This window comes from Peromyscus eremicus, chromosome 10 (genome assembly GCF_949786415.1).
Source record: "Peromyscus eremicus chromosome 10, PerEre_H2_v1, whole genome shotgun sequence".
Taxonomy (NCBI): Eukaryota; Metazoa; Chordata; class Mammalia; order Rodentia; family Cricetidae; genus Peromyscus; species Peromyscus eremicus.
Window position 1 is genome coordinate 11,232,855 of NC_081426.1, and position 17,988 is coordinate 11,250,842.

At 46.5% G+C, this 17,988-nt stretch overlaps 1 long non-coding RNA gene across 1 annotated transcript; it reads right to left on the bottom strand.

Moving 5' to 3' along the window:
- Positions 1-6: 6 nt before the first annotated feature.
- On the bottom strand, positions 7-17,541 carry LOC131920682 (uncharacterized). The gene is made up of 3 exons (XR_009381749.1): positions 17,429-17,541; positions 15,440-15,488; positions 7-81 (listed from the first exon to the last, which is right to left on the bottom strand). It is a non-coding gene; the product is annotated as an uncharacterized LOC131920682 (long non-coding RNA).
- Positions 17,542-17,988: the final 447 nt, after the last annotated feature.

The window sequence follows — 17,988 nt, forward strand, 5'->3', positions numbered from 1 at the left end:
TTGTGGGGCGCTGATTGGACAAAAGTGTATTCTGGGTGACACACCGCAGCTCCCGATGCCACTAGGATGAATGAAGAGGTGCTGGAACGAGAGGAAAGACGGAGGAGTGAGCTGTTTTTTGTTTGTTTGTTTGTTTGCTTTGTTTTAATTTTAATTAATTTTGGAGGAGCTTTCCTTTGGGGGAATGCTGCAGTGGTGAGCAGTGGATATAGAGGGACAGGGAGGTGACAGGATTGGAGTATATGGTGTGATATTCCCAAAGAACCAATAAAAAATTATGTTTTAAAATAATATAGATTAAGCTGGGCGGTGGTGTCGCACGCCTTTAATCCCAGCACTCGAGAGTGAGTTCGAGGCCCACCTGGACTACAGAGTGAGTTCCAGGAAAGGCGCAAAGCTACACAAAGAAACCCTGTCTCAAAAAATATATATATTTAAAAAAAACTTTAGACAGGGTCTCACTGTGTAGCTCTAGCTGGCTTGGAATTCACTATGTAAACTAGGCTGGCCTTGAACTTGAAGAGATCCACCTGCTTCTACCTCCAAAGTGCTGAGTTTCTTAGCTTTTTGAGACAGGGTCTTGTTACGTAACTCTAGCTTAGTCTGGAACTCACTATGTAGACCAGGCTAGCCTCAAACTTACAGCAAGCTCCCTTGGTCTGCTTCTGAGTACTGGGATTTTATAGGTATGTATTATACCTGGCTTCTTGTATTTATTTTATGATTATAATGTTCAAATTTATTTTTCTTTATTTATAATCACTATATATTATTTTAGAAATTTTATTCAAGTTATTTTGAATTTTCTTTGAATTAATGCAAAAGTTAATTTCAGGGGCTCAAGAGATGGCTCAGTGGTTAAGAGCACTGGTTGCCCTTCCAGAGGACTCAGGTTCAATCCTCAGCACCCACCTGAGGCTTACAACCATCTGTAACTCCATTTCCACTGGATCTAATGCCCTCTTTTGGCCTCTGAGGGCACCAAGCAAGAATGAGGTGCGTGGATATACATGAAAGCAGAACACACACAAAATAAAAGTTAATTCAAAGTGTTTAGATAACTGGGAAGCACTCTATGAATCAAAAATGTACCCTTACCAGTCAAGGCTGCACACACCTCTACTCCCAGCATGAAAAAACATTCAGAACTTCAGTGTTCATCTAGCACGTTTCTCAGTTTAGGCCACAGCAATGACAGCAACACAAAACCTCTTTTGCTGGGCATTGTGGGACCTGCATTTAATTAGAGGCAAACAGATCATCGTGAGTTCAAAGCCAGCCCGATCTACGTAGTGAGTTCCAGGCCAGCCAGAGCTATACACAGTGAAACCTTGTCTCAGAAACAAAAAATAAATACACACTCTCTTTCCTCTGACTCTGTGATATTCCTGGACACACCTACAGCTCCTAGGAATTCGGTTGAGTAGTTCACAGATGCCTTCCTGGACTGCAATGTGGCCAATGAAACCACTTCCCTGTGCTCGTACTGCTGAGGTCAACAGGTCCTGTATGCACTCACTGAGCTCACTCTCACATTGTTCATAAAACAGCTTGGCTCTCTCTACTATTTTCTTCTCAGAGTCCCAACCTTGAATTCAGTTCATTAGCCTCAAAGCTCACTCAGGTCCACTAATAAGATGGCTCATTGGTAAGACTGGGGACCCATGAGAAAACTGACTTCCTAAAGTTGTCCTTTGGTTTCCACACCCACCGAGTGGAATGGGCACACCCACACTCACATAGGCATCATCATCAGACATACCACAAATAGTTAAAACTTTAAATCACCCAGATCATAGACAAGGCGTTTATTCAAGTCTTTGTTTATTTTTGGAGACAGGTTTTCATGTGTCTCAGGTTGTCTTATATACTGGTTTGTTTGTTTGTTTTTGTTTCCTCAACTTGACGCAAGTTAGAGTCATCTGGGGAAGGGGACCTTAACTGAGGAACTGCCTCCATCAGACTGCCTGTGGGCAAACCTTGATTAATGGTTGATGGGGGAGGGCCCAGCCCACTGTGGATGGAGGCACCCCTGGGCAGGTCCTGGTTCTATAAGAAAGCAGGCTGAGCAAGCCACCAGGAGCAAGCCAGTGAGCAGCTCCCCTCCATGGCCTGTGCTTCAGTTCCTGCCCTGATTCTCTGGATGATGGACTGTAAGCTGTAAGGTGAAATAAATACCTTTCTCTCTGAGTTGCTTTGGGTCAAGGTGTTTATCTCCTAAGTAAAAAGCAAACTAATACAGTCTTACACTTGCTGTGTGGTGGAGGATGACCTCTGATCCTTCTGCCACCACCTTCCAAGTGCTGGAACTACAAGTATGTGCCATCACAAACACCTAGGAATTAATGTTTCTCATCCCTGGGAATGCAAGGTAAAAGCAACACCTGTCCCTCGTAAAGTGCATTGGACAATTATACTATGCAACTAAATTAAAAGTTGAAAAGGAATTGTCCTGGGTGATATGAAATATTAGCAATAAAAATGAACAAGAGCATTTGCTGTCTGATTGCTGTGGACAGTTCAGAAACCCGTCTGGCACCATGCAAGCTAAACCAGACCAGAGTGAGTCAGCATGGACTCATCTGTGCAGAAGCAGCACTTATATTGCAACCGAGATGGGAGAGAGAATATCTGGGGAAAAGAGAATTAGTTGGGGCTGAGTAAGGACTTGGAGAATGGAGGAGGTGGAAGGGACCCCAATGCTCTCCTCATTCATTGAACTGTTTGAGCTCATCGCATGAGTTAGAGGCTTCTGTTCCTGTGAGCCCTGGAATCAATGGGAGTACTCAGAGACCACAGCTGGAGAGCCTTACAGCTGGGGGGGGGGAGCCCGGGATGTGTTCCAAAGGGAGCAATCTGGAGAGGATGCAATGTGGTATCATGATGGGCACTTGTGACACTTTGCCTTTTGTTGCTCCTGATAGTGACACAGGCTCACTCTGGAAGAAGTGGGTAAGTGACTCTTTTTTATGAGAGTACAGTGGTTTCACAAAAACCAATAAGTATGCATTACTTATTGGTGGTTGCAACCAAAATGCATGATAGAGGTAAAGGGGTGGATGGGGCCATGGCGGGAGGAGGGGGAGGCAAGGAACGCACCTGCTCTCTCTTACTTTGCTCTTTTTGCCTCTTTTAATCCACCTAGACGCTCAGTCCACAGGGTGGTGCCATCAACACTCAGGGTCAGTCCCTCCAACCCTACCTTCTCCACCCCAATTAGTCCTTTGGAAAAGCTTCACAGATACTCCCAAAGACACCTCCTTTGTCTCCTAGGTGACTCTAAATCTGGTCAAGTTAATGATGATGATAGACCCTTACACTGAAGAACTTGTTACTTTGACTCCTATGATAATCCCTATCACAACTGAGCTATCTCTTAGCCCCTCATATCTCTTCTGCTATGTCACATTTTTTTTCTTCTGGCTGTTAACACCACCTGCCCCTATGATGGGGTGAAACAGTCTAAATACTGTGTCTACATTGGCTGCCTTGTTCCAGAATCACTAATAAGATCTGAAAACCACATTTGTTGTTATTTTGTCTTTTCATACCAGATTATACAAATGGAAAGAGGTATTCTGTACTATCTTAGTTAGGTTTTCCACTGTTGTGAAGAGACACCAAGACCACAGCAACTCTTATAAAGGGAAACACTTAATTGGGGCTGGCTTACAGTTCAGAGATTCAGTCTGCTGCCCCTTCTGGATAAGCAGGACACAAGGAAAAGCGACTACTGAACTCTGCCAAAACAGGGTAAGATGGTCTTTCAAAATTTCTGCTTCTGAAAATGATCTGTCAGATACACTAGGCCTGTAACCAATTTGAATGCACCAATGATGCTGAGAAACTTTAGGTGACTGTTCAGGCTGTTCTACTCTCTGTCAACTCCTAAAAATTGCTTGCATCCATCTCCCATTTTCTCAGGTATTATTATATTTTCTTCTCAGGTGTTTGATAGGATTGAAGACTAACGGTTACACTTAACAATCTTCTCATATCTTAGGTAGAACATATTAAGTATTAGATTCAGGTTCTTCAGGATAGAACCTTGTTTGGAATGATCTCTGTAACGTGCCATTTACCTATGCTCCAGACTTCTCTGGATGTTAGTATGTGTCTTCTGTTGATATTGCTCTTGTTGGTTGTAGTTCCATTTGTTTATGTCATCACCCTTTATTTCTCCTTGATAATTATTCCTATTGTATATAGTTTTATGTTAGGTTAGAACTTTCTTCCTTAGACAAAAGGGGGAGATGCAGGGGTGGTGTCTGTGTTTTACCCCTGAAGCACCACCCCTAGTAAGCAGCAGGTAACTTACCTGCCCCCACCCCAGGGTGTGGCAGAGACGGGGACCCCTTAAGACTTGAGATGGGTATGTGCTCGCTCTCTCTTGGCTACTTCATGGTCTCTCTTGGCTACCTCATGGTCTTGGATGCTGGTGCTGCAACGTTGTTGTGAAAACCGCCATGTTGAAGCCTGGGATACGTTCCAGCAGCTGTTCTTCAATGTACTTCTCTACCAGGGAAACATATTCATTAAAAATGAGGGTATATATGAGTTTATTCTCTTCTGTGTCTTCAAACTCCTGGTAGTACTTGTCCATGAAGTTCCTCTGCAGTAACTGGAACTCGTCATCCATAATAACGTTCTCTAAACATCCAACCACAGCATCAAATTCTGCATCAGAGGCAGAAGAGAAGGACAGCGCAAAGCTCTCTCCTTCTAGGGCATCTATTGTAGGGGCGCCACAGTCATCGGCCTGGCCCTGTGTCCCTGTCTCCTCAAGGGCCCACCGGAGGCTGCACCCATGCCCTGCCCAGTCCCAGCGAGAGGCCGGGGCTGAGGCTCCCGGCTGGGCCCTGTGCCTACCGGTCGCTTGACCACCCCTCCAGTCAGCAGCTATACCAGACCCAGCAGGGCTATAGCTCAAATAGGGAACTGATATGGATGAGCTGGGAGGCGGGGAGGGGGCAGTATCTGAGGAGTTGTGAGCTGAACAGGTAAGCGCTGGGTCCCCAGGAGGGGCAGGAATTTTAAAAGAGACAGAAGCGTGGAAAGTGTGCCACAGTAGCCATGGAGACTAAGGGCAGAGGCCCCAGACTTTGGGCACCAGATAATGAGGAAATTCCATAAAGTCTATCTGATAATCAAAGGGATTTATTCTGGGTTAACTCATAACAAGCATAAAGGAGTTGGCTATAGGATCCAGGAGGGATGGGATTCAGTCTAACATGGTTCTCTGGAGAACTCTGCCTTGATCCACAACACCAGCATCCAAGACCACAAGGTTGCCAAGAGAGAATGAGCATGCATTCATCCCAAGCCTTAAGGGGTCCCCATCTGGGAGGAGGGGAGTATCTAGCAGTTACCTGCTGCCTACTAGGGGAGGTCCTTCAGGAATAAAACACAGACAACCTTCCCTACACCCCTACATTAGTCCATTATCATTGAGTCAGAAAACATGGTGGAGTGTAGGCAGACATGGTGCTGGAGAAGGAGCCAAGAGTTCTTCATCTGGGTCAGCAGGCAGCAGGAAGAGAGAGTGACACTGGGCCTGGCTTGAGCTTCTGAAACCTCAAAGTGCACCACCAGTGACACACTTCCTCTGACAAGGCCACGCCTACTCCAACAAGGCCACACCTCCAACAATGCTACTCCTTATGAGTCTATGGGGGCCATTTTCATTCAAACCACCACACGGACACATACAAAATGGAATTAAAGATCCTACATAGGCCCTCTGGCCGTTACAGGTCCTGCCTTTGGAGTCTGGCCCAGACTTAATGCAGACTCCTGTTTTCATTAACCTAGCTAATTACCATGATTCTCTAAATCCTGTCATCACTGACCTAGGGATGAGCTCTCTTCAATCAGAAACCTACTGTGGGGTCCTCCACATCCTCACAGAAGTTCTTCAGAGCGCCTGAGGGAAGAGGATGGTCACATTAACTGGGAGGCTTGCTGGGTGATTTAGACACAGGTTGGCATGCCTCTTGTTGACCCTCTGGTGACGTCCCTGGTCCACAAACACTGTCATCATATTGAATGGGAACCTGCATCCTACCCCACAGTAGACTTGGGGGAACTGTACTGCAAACAGAATTATATCCCAGGTTCTGCAATCTTTCCTACTTTGGCAGCACAATTTTATGGCTAATTCATTTATTTAAGTTTTTTGGTTACATTTTTTCATTTTATTTTATGAGTGTTTTGACTGCATGAATGTATATGCACCATGTGTATGCTTACTGTCTTTGAGGTCAGAAGAGAATATCTGATCCCCTAGACCTGGAGTTACCTATAGTTTTGAACCACCTTGTGGGCACTGGAAACCAAACCCAGGTCCTCTGCAAGAGCAACAAGTGCTCGTAACCACTGAGCCATCTCTCCAGCCCCCTCACCAATTATTTTTTTTAAATCTATTTTTAATTTTTATTTTTGAGATAAGGTTTTACTATGCAGCCCTGGCTGGCCTGGATCTTGCAATATAGACCAGGCTGGCCTTGAACCCAGAGATCCGTCTGTCTCTGCCTCCTGAGTGCTGGGATTAAGGGCATGCACCACCACAACCTGGCCAATATCTGGCAATTTTTAAAAGATTTCCTTCTTTTACGTAGACATGAATGTTTCGCTTCCATGTGTTTGTGTACCAAATGCACATCTCGGTGCCTATGGAGGCCGAAAGAGGGTGTCAGATCCCCTGGAACTGGAGTTAAGGATGATTGTGAGCCACCATGTGGTTTCTGGGAATTGAATTGAATCCTCTACCAGAGCAAGTGTGTGTGTGTGTGTGTGTGTGTGTGTGTGTGTGTGTGTGTATGCACGTGAGTGTGCAAGTCTGTGAGTGAGCACAGAGAGGCCAGGCGTGGATGTCTGGCATCCTCTCTACAGCTCTCCTTTTGTCTTGTTGCCTCGAGCCTGCCTGTGCTCTTTTCTCTTAAATTGTAATAAAACTGCTTTTAAGCTTTCTCTTCAGTCAGTTTTTAAATTATTTGATTAAGGAGATTAATAATTCAAAATTACGAGCCCCATTTTCCTCTGGTAACCTGGTTCCTAATGTAGGGCTCCCCAGAGTTTCCAAGAATACCCTCACTTCCCAAGTGCTGGGATTATAGGCACACACCACCATACCTGGCTGGATTAGACCTAAAAAAAAAAATTCTTCGAAAATTTCAAACTTGTATACAAAGTATATTGGTTAAAACTGCCTCCCACTCCCTCCCTCCAGGTCCCCCAGGGTCATCCAGCATATCTCCCTCCCAATGAGCACTGCCCATATGCAAATCAGTGTGGGGTTATACACTGAAGTGTGAGCAACTCTCACAAATGGTGGCCCTGACCCCCACCACCGGACAGTTGAAAAGGAGATGATTAACGTTAACCCACGCTGATTCTCATAAACTTTGTCATATTCTTTCCCGCTGAGGAAGTGGTAAGTGAAATCACCGAAGCAGCAGAATTGATACGAAGTCTGAGAGTTGCAACATACGAAGTGGAGAGAGAAAAGCACAGTGCAATCATTCACAGAAGAGGCTCTCCACAGTCCAGTGCTGCTCAGTAAGAAATCAAAACCTGGAGTGAGGGAGGACAGCTCTGGGTTTTCTATGTGCTAAAACGTCGAATCTATGGCACAGGCTGTCACGTTGGACAGACACAGCAGGCAGTTTCCACACTGGCACATTACACACCTAAAATTAGCAAACATCGCTTGAAGCGCGTAGCAGACTGCAGTTGAAAGTTTCTCCAGTCCCACCCAGCCCCTCGGTCTCACAGCCACTTATGAAATAATTACTCAGAGGCTTTTATTAATTACAAACTGTATGGCCCATGGCTTAACTTTCTTCCTAGCCAGCTCTATCATCTTAAATCAACCCATTTCTATTATCTATGGCTGTGGCATCACCAGTCTGCTGGCATGTTGCTCCTTGACCGGCAGGCTGGCGTCTCTCCAGACTCCGCCTTTCTCTTTCCTGTCTCTCTCCTTGCATTTCCCATCTGCCTCTAAGCTGCCTTGCCATAGGCCAAAGCAGGTTATTCATTAACCAACAGGAAAAACATATATTCACAGTGTACAGAAAGACATCCCCCAGCAGCAAGCCACCATGGACTTCACATTTAAAAAGAGTTTTGGAGCCCGGCAAGGTGTCATGTGCCTGTGTCTCATACTCAGGAAGAGGCATTCAGAGGCAGGAGGATGCCTAGAAATTCAAGGCCAGTGTGGTCTATGTAACAATTTCTTTCTTTTTAATTTTTTGTTTTGTTTCGTTTGTTTGTTTGTTTGTTTTTCCCATACAGGGTCTCACTATGTAGCTCTGACTGTCTTGGAATACACTCTGTAGACCAGGCTGTCCTAGAACTCACAAAGATCCACCTGCCTCTGCCTCCCGTGTGCTGGGATTAAAGGCCTGCATCACCATGCCCGGCTATGTGTAACAATTTCTAACTAAGCCAATCAAGGCTGCATAATGAGACCTGCCTCAAAATTTTTTTTAAAAATTAAGTTCAGTTTATGGTCTGTCACAATCACACTATAGGACCGGGCTACGGGTCAGCTGGTAGAGAACTTGCCCAACATGCATAAATCCTGAATTTCTTCCCTGTTCGGCCCTGACCTCCATTCTTTGGGTAGCTGTTGCCTTGCTTGCTGACCTTGATCAGATGTCCTCCGTCCTCCCTATGCTAATTCCCTGCTGGGCATTCTACTGAGAGGAATGACCCGCTGTCTTGTCTCTGTTTTAATCCTCAGCCCCTGGCTCAGACATGGTGAATGGGTGGTAGCTACACTTCCCCAGCACTGCTTAAACCAGGCAAGGTAGTATACCCTTGGAAACTCATCATTCAGGAAGTAGAGGCAGGGGGATTAAGAATTCAAGATCAGCCAGGCGGTGGTGGCGCACGCCTTTAATCCCAGCACTCGGGAGGCAGAGCCAGGCGGATCTCTGTGAGTTTGAGGCCAGCCTAGGCTACCAAGTGAGTTCCAGGAAAGGCGCAAAGCTACACAGAGAAACCCTGTCTCGAAAAACCAAAAAAAAAAAAAAAAAGGTTCACATTGTAGATTATTTTGCTAAAGAAACACCATTCAGTCAGACCTGGTTTGGAAGCCTGGAATGTCAGCTACTTAGGAGGTTGAGGCAGGAGGATAGCAAGTTCTTTTCATCTTGGCTACCAAGTAAGTTCAAAGCCAGCCTGGGCAACTTTATAAAATCTTGTCTCAAAATAAGTAAGCAGTTGTGGTGGTATTGTGTTCCCCAAAATATTGTGAACCCTAATAAACTTATCTGGGGTCAGAGACAGAACAACCACAATATTAAACATAGAAGTTAGGCAGTGGTAGCACACGCCTTTAATCCTGGCATTCCAGAGGCAGAAATCCATGTGTTCAAGAATACAGCCAAGCATGGTGACTCACCTTTAATCCCAGAAAGTGAGTCTTTAATCCCAGGGAGTGAGGCAGAAAGCAGAAAGATATATAAGGCATGAGGACCAGAAACTAGAAGCATTTGGCTGGTTAAGCATTTAGCTGGTTATAAGCATTTGGCTGGTTAAGCTTTCAGTCTTCTAGCAGCAGTTCAGCTGAGATTCATTCTGGATGAGGACTCAGAGGCTTCCAGTCTGAGGAAACAGGACCAGCTGAGGAACTGGCAAGGTGAGATAGCTGTGGCTTGTTCTGTCTCTCTGATCTACCAGCATTGACCCCAATAACTGGCCTCGGGTTTGAGTTTATTAATAAGACTCTCTAAGATTCATGCTACAAGCAGTCAGTTCTGTTGCTAACATCCCACATGCTCACTGGCATGTACTAAATAAGTCAGTAATTAAAAAAAAAAATAACCATGCTGAGGGCATAGTTCAGGGATAGAGCACTTGCTTGGTGTGTGAGGTTGTACATTCAATCCTCAGTACTGCAACAAAAAGATGGGGGGGGGGGTTGTGTGGAACTAGTGTCACCATTCAATTCATTCCACAAATATTTACTGCCCCAGCGAGGCACACAGGCAAGCACAGAGCACGTAACAGGAAGTAGAGCATCCCATCGTCTTTGCTGATGCTCAAGGAAGGAAGACAGATATGAACTCATGTGAAGGAAGTTAGGTCCTGTGTTAGAAGGTGGCAGGAACAGTGGGAAGAAAGGGGAGGTTAGGGGGAGCAGACCCGTGAAGAAGGCTGCAGTCTCTAGGGCAGGCTTCATTGTGAAGGAACTTGAAGCCAGGCACTCCGACACATTCTGATGCCTCGGCTGAAGGCGGGAAGATCACTTGAGTATAGTCATTTGAGACCGGCCGAAGCAACACAGCAAGACCCCCATCTCAAAAACAAATAATTAGGGGCCAGAGAGCTGGCTCTGCAGGTTAGAGAACCTGCTGGCTCTCGCAGAGGACCCAGGTTCAATTCCCAACACCACCATGGTGGCTCACAGCCATCTGTGACTCCAGTTCTAAATGATCTGGCACCCTCTTCCAACTGCCATGAGCACCGGGCACCCATGAGGTGCCCGTATGTACATGCAGGCAGAACACTCATACACATAATAGGAAAAAAATAAGCCTAAAAATTTTAAAATAAGTTAATTAATTTTTTAAAATTCTGGAAAGAGACTGAGAGGAGATTTGAAAAAATATATGAATATTTAGGTATACATGAAGACACACGGCTGTCATACCAGCACCCCCGAGGTGGTGCGGGAGGATGAGGAATTCACGGTCTTCTCTGGCTACATACCAAGCTGGACAGTATCTTAAAAAAAAAAGCAAATGTTTGTGAGAAGAGCATTCCAGGAAGGGGTAGCAACTGGTACCGAGTCCCAAGAAAACAGGAACAGCTTTGCTGATTCCAGAAATACAGAGGGGCCAGAGTGAATGGCACAGAGCGCCAGGCCGGAAAGGAAGAGGGATTGGGACAGAGTGTGGAGGGGGCGGGTAGGAGGAGGAATGGAGGGGGGGAGTGAGGAGAGTGGGGGGAGTGGGGGGAGTGAGAGGAGTGAGAGGAGTGGGGGGAGTGGGGGGAGTGGGGGGAGTGGGGGGGAGTGGCTGTAGAAGGGTTTCTTCTTCTTTTCCCTCTAACTTGACAGCCTTGTTTTGGGACAGAGAAGGAATTTATTTTACCTTTTTTTTTTATTGTTGTTGTTGTTGTTGTTTTGTGTTTTTGAGACAGGGTTTCTCTACGTAGCCCTGGCTGTAGGAACTCACTCTGTAGACCAAGCTGGCGTCGACTCACAGAGATCCGCCTGCCTCTGCGTCCCGGGAGCTGGCACCCCATTTCATTTTACACATTAAGAGTCTCTCTTGCTTCTTTACTGAGAATAAACAGAAGGGCACAACACAGAAAGGAAACACAGGAAGACCGGTGGGGAGGAGAGATCACTGCCACACTCCAGGAGAGGAGCCCAGAGAATGGGAGCCCAGAGAATGGGAGCCCAGAGAACGGGAGCCCCGAACGGCAGGTGTATAGAGCAATCAAAAGCTGGGGGAGGGGAATCGAAGCCCTTGGGCTGAGATGGATGCCGAGAGGCACCACAGTTAGCTATCATCCCAGGGTTTCTTTGGGATCTGACCGTAAGAATAGAAACAGGAGCCAGGTCTGTGACACAGCTTGTAATCCCAACTGCTCAGGAAGCTGAGGCAGGAAGACTGTAAATTCAAAGTTTGTCTGAGCTTCAACAGCAGCCTAGGTAACTGAGTAAGACCGTGTAGCTCCATGCAGAGCAATGACTTTAAAAAAAAAAAATAGCCGGGCGGTAGTGGCGCACACCTTTAATCCCAGCACTCGGGAGGCAGAGCCAGGCAGATCTTTGTGAGTTCGAGGCCAGCCTGGTCTACAGAGCGAGATCCAGGAAAGGAGCAAAGCTACACAGAGAAACCCTGTCTCAAAAAAAAAAATTAATTAAAATAAATTAATATTATCCATATACTCAAAACTTCCAAACCGTGTCTCCTGACCTGTCTTCTTTTATTTATTCATTTATTACTTTTCATATATTTTTATTTTATGCATAGGAGTTGTTAGAGACTATGTGCTCCCCCCAGCAGCCTTCAGAGACGCAGCACCAATAGACACATTATCACCACCACCAAATGGGACACATTTCCACTGTCACCAGGAATCTCATAGTCTGCCTATGCACATTTGCTATACCCCTTTAAAAGGTCCCCGCCTTCTCCTCTCTGACATTCTGTCTCTCTCTGTTTCTCTGTCTGTCTTTGTCACCCTTGTCCTGGTTCCAGGACAGGCCTGCCCCCACCCCATAAATATCTTGCAAGAGATCTTTTGGGTGGGGTGATTTTTGCAGCATTCCCTACCCTCCTGATGGACCAATCTGCCAAGGTACTCTTCTTTCTGCCTCCAAACCCTAACATGAGTACTTTGCCTGATGTATGTACATTCACCATGTGCATGGCTAGTGCCCACTAAAGCCAGAAGATCCCTTGGAAGTAGAGTTACAGGTGGTTGTGAGACACCATGTACATGCTGGAAACCAAATCTATATCCTCTGTAAGAGCAGCAAGCACTCTTAATTATTACGGAGTTCAAGACCACTGGGAAAAACTCCTCAGACTCAATTCAGATTAAAATTAGCCATATTTATTAAAGCTGCTAGCAGGCTCACAGTCTCTAACCTGAGTGAGAGATCTGTCACTCAGAGGCAGGTGAAGAAAAGGCTTTTAAAGGCAAAACCCACAATCTGCTCTGCCAAGATTAGATGGGCAAGGTGACCTCAACATAGTCCTTGAATGTCTGCATAAGCAAGTTACAGAAGCCAAAATCAGCAGTTAGTCATAGCATAGCAAGCCGTGGTCACAGCCGCACATTTCTGGGCGGGAGTCGAAGAGTCAGGGTTTCTGGGAATTTATCTTCCAGGAACTTGAAGTCAGAGACAAATGGCTATCAGGTACTGAGATGGTTGCCTCACACAAAGTGGCATTTCTTTAGTTATCACACTAGCCTCTGAGCCACCTTGAATGCCCTTCTTTTGCTCTTACTTTGTCTATTATTTTTGTAGGTGTGTGTGTGATGTGTCTGGGAGTGTGGGTGTGTGAATATCACAGAGGGCAGGGAACAGCTTTCGGGAGTCAGCTCTCTCTTTACACCTCGAGTTTGGAGGATCAAACTCAGGCCATCAGCGTGGGTGGCAAGCATTTTACCCACTGAAGCATCTCAATGGGCCTTGTTAGTCATTCTTGACTACTCCAAAATTCCTGAATGGAATCTAAAGTCACAAGAGGAGCAAGCATTAGTGGGGCGGGGGACCAAGAGGGCGGGTTTAGTAACGCCAACATGATAGTGTTGATTGCTTAACTTGATCAAAATATGAAGAGACAGATACAAGGTAGTTATGCAAATTGTCCTTCTGACTTCAAAGTTTCTCCTTCACACTTACAGAACAGATTATTTAGCTTTTTCTTTGTTCTTGAGGCTAGGACACAAGAACTGGGACAGTAGCTTGGCATATAGTGCTTGCCTAAGTGTCCAAGGCCCTGGGTTTAAATAGAAAAGAGAAAACATGGGTAATTTTATAAACGAAGACTTCCTCCTTTGATTGTTTTGTTTTTGTTAGTTTTTGTTTGTTTCTGAGGCAGGATCTCACTATGTAGCCTTGACTGGTCCAGAACTCTCCGTGTTGACCAGGCTGGCCTTGAACTCACAGAGATCCTCCTGTTTCTGCCTCCTGAGTACTGGAATTAAAGGCATGTGCCACCACACTTGGCTTGCTGCTTTGTTTTTTAAAACAGGGTCTCCCACCCCTCTCTGTCTGCCATGGGTGAGGGAAAGACGCCCTCCTCTCTCCACCCCTTGCTACTTGTGGCTGGTGAGAGAGAGAGCTGGCCCTGGGGTCATGACACTGAGAGTACCAGCCCTGCTCTACACTAGCTACAGCATGCAGGAGAGCAGGCTCTGCACTCCTTCTGGGCAGCACGCTAGACCCTATTGTCAGGGTCCTAGGTGAGCCAGCCCTGAGGACATGAGAGCAGGAGAGCTGAACCCCCACCCCCAACTCATATGCTCCCTACAGCAACTGGGAGAGAGGGCCCTGCACCTTGCCTGGGCAAAACAGGAGAGCTGGCCCTGGCGATATGAGTGAGGGGAACCTGGATCTGAGGGCCCGAGAGCAGGACCACTGCCCCTACCCTTGCTGTAGGCTTCAATGGGTGAGCTAGCCAAGACAGTGACGATGAGGGAAAGCCAGCAAGCTGACCAACCCAGCTACCACCCAGGACCATGAGTTGGCCACCCCAACATCCACCTCAGCTGTGAACTGTTGGAGCAGGTGAAGGGGACGAACCTACAGATCCAAAACTGCAGGATCTCCACGATACAGAACAACAGGATATCCAAGAGGAGCCCCATGAGAGCCCATTATCTGTGGTGTAGCAGAAAGCAGAGGCCTGGAGCCAATGAACACTGGAAAGTAAAGATGAACGGAGTAAAAGGTAAACTATGTGTCTCAATGGGCCACACTACAGCCTCCATGACAAGATTCATCTTTTTTTTTTCTTTTTGTTTTGTTTTGTTTATTTGTTTGGTTTTTGGTTTTTCTTTTAAATTTGGTTTTGTTTAGGTGGGGGTTGCAAGGGCAGAGGTAGGACAGGAGGAGACAGGGAGATGAGTAGGGTCAGAATGCCTGGTGTAAAATCCACAAACAATCAATAAAAGTAAAATAAACCAACAGAGCCTCATACTGCAGTCTAGGTTAGCCTAGAATTTACTATGTAGCACAGACTGCCTTGAACAGCTGGTGCTTAGGGTGTATGTTGTTTAGTTTAGAGTATAGGCTGTGTGTGTGCGCTGTGCACCTTCTGCTTTTGAGACAAGGTCTCTCACTTGGCCTAGTACTAACCGATTTGTCTAGACTGGCTGGCCAGTGATCCCCAGAGATCTGCCTGTCTCCATCTCCCCTTCCCCAGCCCTGGGATTAAAGGCATTTTTTTTTTGTTTTTTTTTTTGTTTTGTTTTTCGAGACAGGGTTTCTCTGTGTAGCTTTGGAGGCTGTCCTAGATCTCGCTCTGTAGACCAGGCTGGCCTCAAACTCACAGAGATCCACCTGGCTCTGCCTCCCAAGTGCTGGGATTAAAGGCATGTGCCACCACCGCCTGGCTTTAAAGGCATATTTTTATATGGTTCTGGGGATCGAACCCAGGTCCTTATGGTTGCATGGCCAACAACTTACCAACTTACCTCTCTCCCTGTCTCTCTCTGTCTCTGTCTCTCTGTCTCTCTGTCTCTCTGTCTCTCTCTCTTGCTTTTTTTGAGACAGGATTTCTCTGTGTGGCCCCGGCCATCCTAGAACCAGCTGTGTAGACCACACAACTTATCTCTCTCTCGATCCCTGTTTTGGGTTTTAGTACTGTCCATGCAGACACGTAGTTTATCACCGATCTATGTCCACTCCATTGCCTCCCCATCTCCTCTGGAGTGCGGTGATTACAGATAGGCATCATCATACCTGGGCCCTTTGTTTGAGATGATTAACCCAGTGAGCAGAGCCACGAATTCTGTAAAGAAGGGGGGTGGGGGGTGAGTCACAGCATTACTGTCTGAATTGCGGGAGAATAACATCAATTCCATTTTCCAAACAACTCACAAACAACACTAAGCTCCCAGGCTAATTGAGGAAATCAAAAAGTTGAATGGCAATTTTGATTTTTTTCAATTGCAAAGCTGACTCTTTTTAAAAAGGTGGTAACTGCCTACACAAAATAAACTGTGATTAAAAACTAAAAATATTTCCTGCATCAAGAAATATTCGGGCTGGAGAGATGGCTCAGAGGTTAAGAGCACTGACTGCTCTTCTAGAGGTCCCGAGTTCAATTCCCAGCTCCCACATGGTGGCTCACAACCATCTGTAATGAGATCTGGTGCCCTCTTCTGGTGTGCAGACACACATACAAACAGAACACTGTATACATAATAAATAAATAAATTAAAAAAAAAAATATTCTTTCTGGTCTAACTGAGCTAAACTGGTTATCTACAGCTTCTGAGAAAGTTCTCACCCTGTGTCTAGTCCTTGGACCAAACTCGGGAAGATTAATTGTTGAAAAAGAATCTCACTGGGTAGACTGAGCTACTTTTGAACTTCGCATCCTTCTGCCTCAACCTGCCAAGTGCCGGATTACAGACATGCTCCAGCATACCCAGTTTGGGATTAATTTTTAAACTGGAGGTTGCTAGGCAGTCAAGCCAGTCTCATCCAGTCTTGAGCTTTCTGAACACAGGAACACCTCCCTTCATGACTCAGGAAATAACATACAGAGCAAAACATATGTGGAACCAAACTCAGACAGGCACCTTGCTACAGCCAGATACCCAAAGGTGAGAATCTCCCCAGAGAAGGCCAGGGAGGGGGGTCTGGCTCACGTAGAGTGTGGTTTTGCTTCGAGTCTGAGAAAAGCTGAATCTAGCCACTTCTGCATAGGGGCAGCTCTGGGAGAGAATCTGTTCTTTCTTACGCATGCTCCCATGATCCCATTGCTGGGGAGGCTGAGACAGGAGGCAAGCCAGGCGCACAATGAGACTCTCACCGGAAAAATGAAAACAAAACACAGTAAGAGACCTAATTAGCATGGTGAATGTCTGTAAGCCTTCCCTACAGTCAGCTTGGCCCTTCACCTTGCTCCATGCCCCATGGGGATCTCCTTTCTTGCTTTGAAGCCAAACATAGAGTTCAAAACCAAAACTAACCCCACACCCTAGAAATTACTCCGCCCCACCCCAGATTTTTCTTATTTTCGACCAATGTCAAGTCCAGGACAGGATCAGCTCCATTCTGAGCGAATAGGGAGGGATCTTATAAGTGAGCAGGAAAAGACAATAAAAAGAGAAGAAAGGAGCAGAGAGAAGAGGGAAAATGGGGACTGACTCCGAGGACTGTTTTCCCTTAGCACAGTGCACCCTAAGTGTCTCAGGACAGGAGGAAAGGAAGGCTGATTTTAAAGTGAGCTGCTTCCTCTATTTCAGGAGGCCTGCCAAGGGATGCATCTTGCTGGAAGGACGCCAGATGGGCTCAGTTATGTAAGGGGGGGGGGGTCTACAGCCTGTGCAGAAGCAGGAAGCTGTAGAGAGGCATGACCTCAGAGGCGGGACGAACCTTTGCAGAGTTGCTGCTGCTTTTGACACTAACTTCCTTTTGCTGCCTGTCTTGGGAGACTGCGTATGTTGTGTTTTGTTCAGGGACACCCACCGCCAACACCACCGCCGCCCAGGTTCACCAGGAACCTCTTCGCTTTTTTCCAATCCTGCTCTAACTCCATCTGGACTCTGGAAAAACTCAACCTAGAAGAAGCCAACTGCTTGGCATGGCTGTGTTTCATTTGTTTTGATTTACTTGCTTTGACTTTTGGAGACTATGCAGCTCACTGTGTGGCTCAGGCTGGACTCAAGCTTGTAATCCTCTGGCCTCAGCCCCCCAAGTACTAGGGTTAGAGGGATTTACCTCCGTGCATGGAGGTGGAAAATTATCCTCACAGTTGGGAGGAAGGTGTGGCAATAGACGGTGAGAGAAGCAGCTGGGAGAAGGGTTAGGATCCTGCTCTCACTCTTCTGGGCTTAACGTCTTACGTCATCAGAGGGCGACTACGTATCAGCCTTAAAAAGCTGGACGCGGACCCCCACCCTCCCTTTTCTGTTTCCTCTCTGCTCTGCTCTCTGCTCCCCTCCCCCGCCAGGCCCGCTCCTTCCGCCCCCTTTCCCTCCATTAAAGCTCTAAAAACTAATACTGGGTTCTGCCGTGACTCTTCCGACGACCAACCAGTGCCATTCATCCTTTCACGAACCTGGGAGCAGAAGGCAGAGAGGGTGACTCTGAAAACAGAAGAGGATGGAGAGGGAGACCACGTCAGTGTCGAGCTAGACTTGACGCCTCAGGCCTGTCATCCAGATTCTAGGAGACTGAGGTAGGAAAATCAAAAGCTCAAGGCTGCAGCCCTGTCTCAGAAAAGCAGGCAGAGGATATAGCCCAAAGGCATAACATTTTGTTAGCCGGTACAAGGGCTG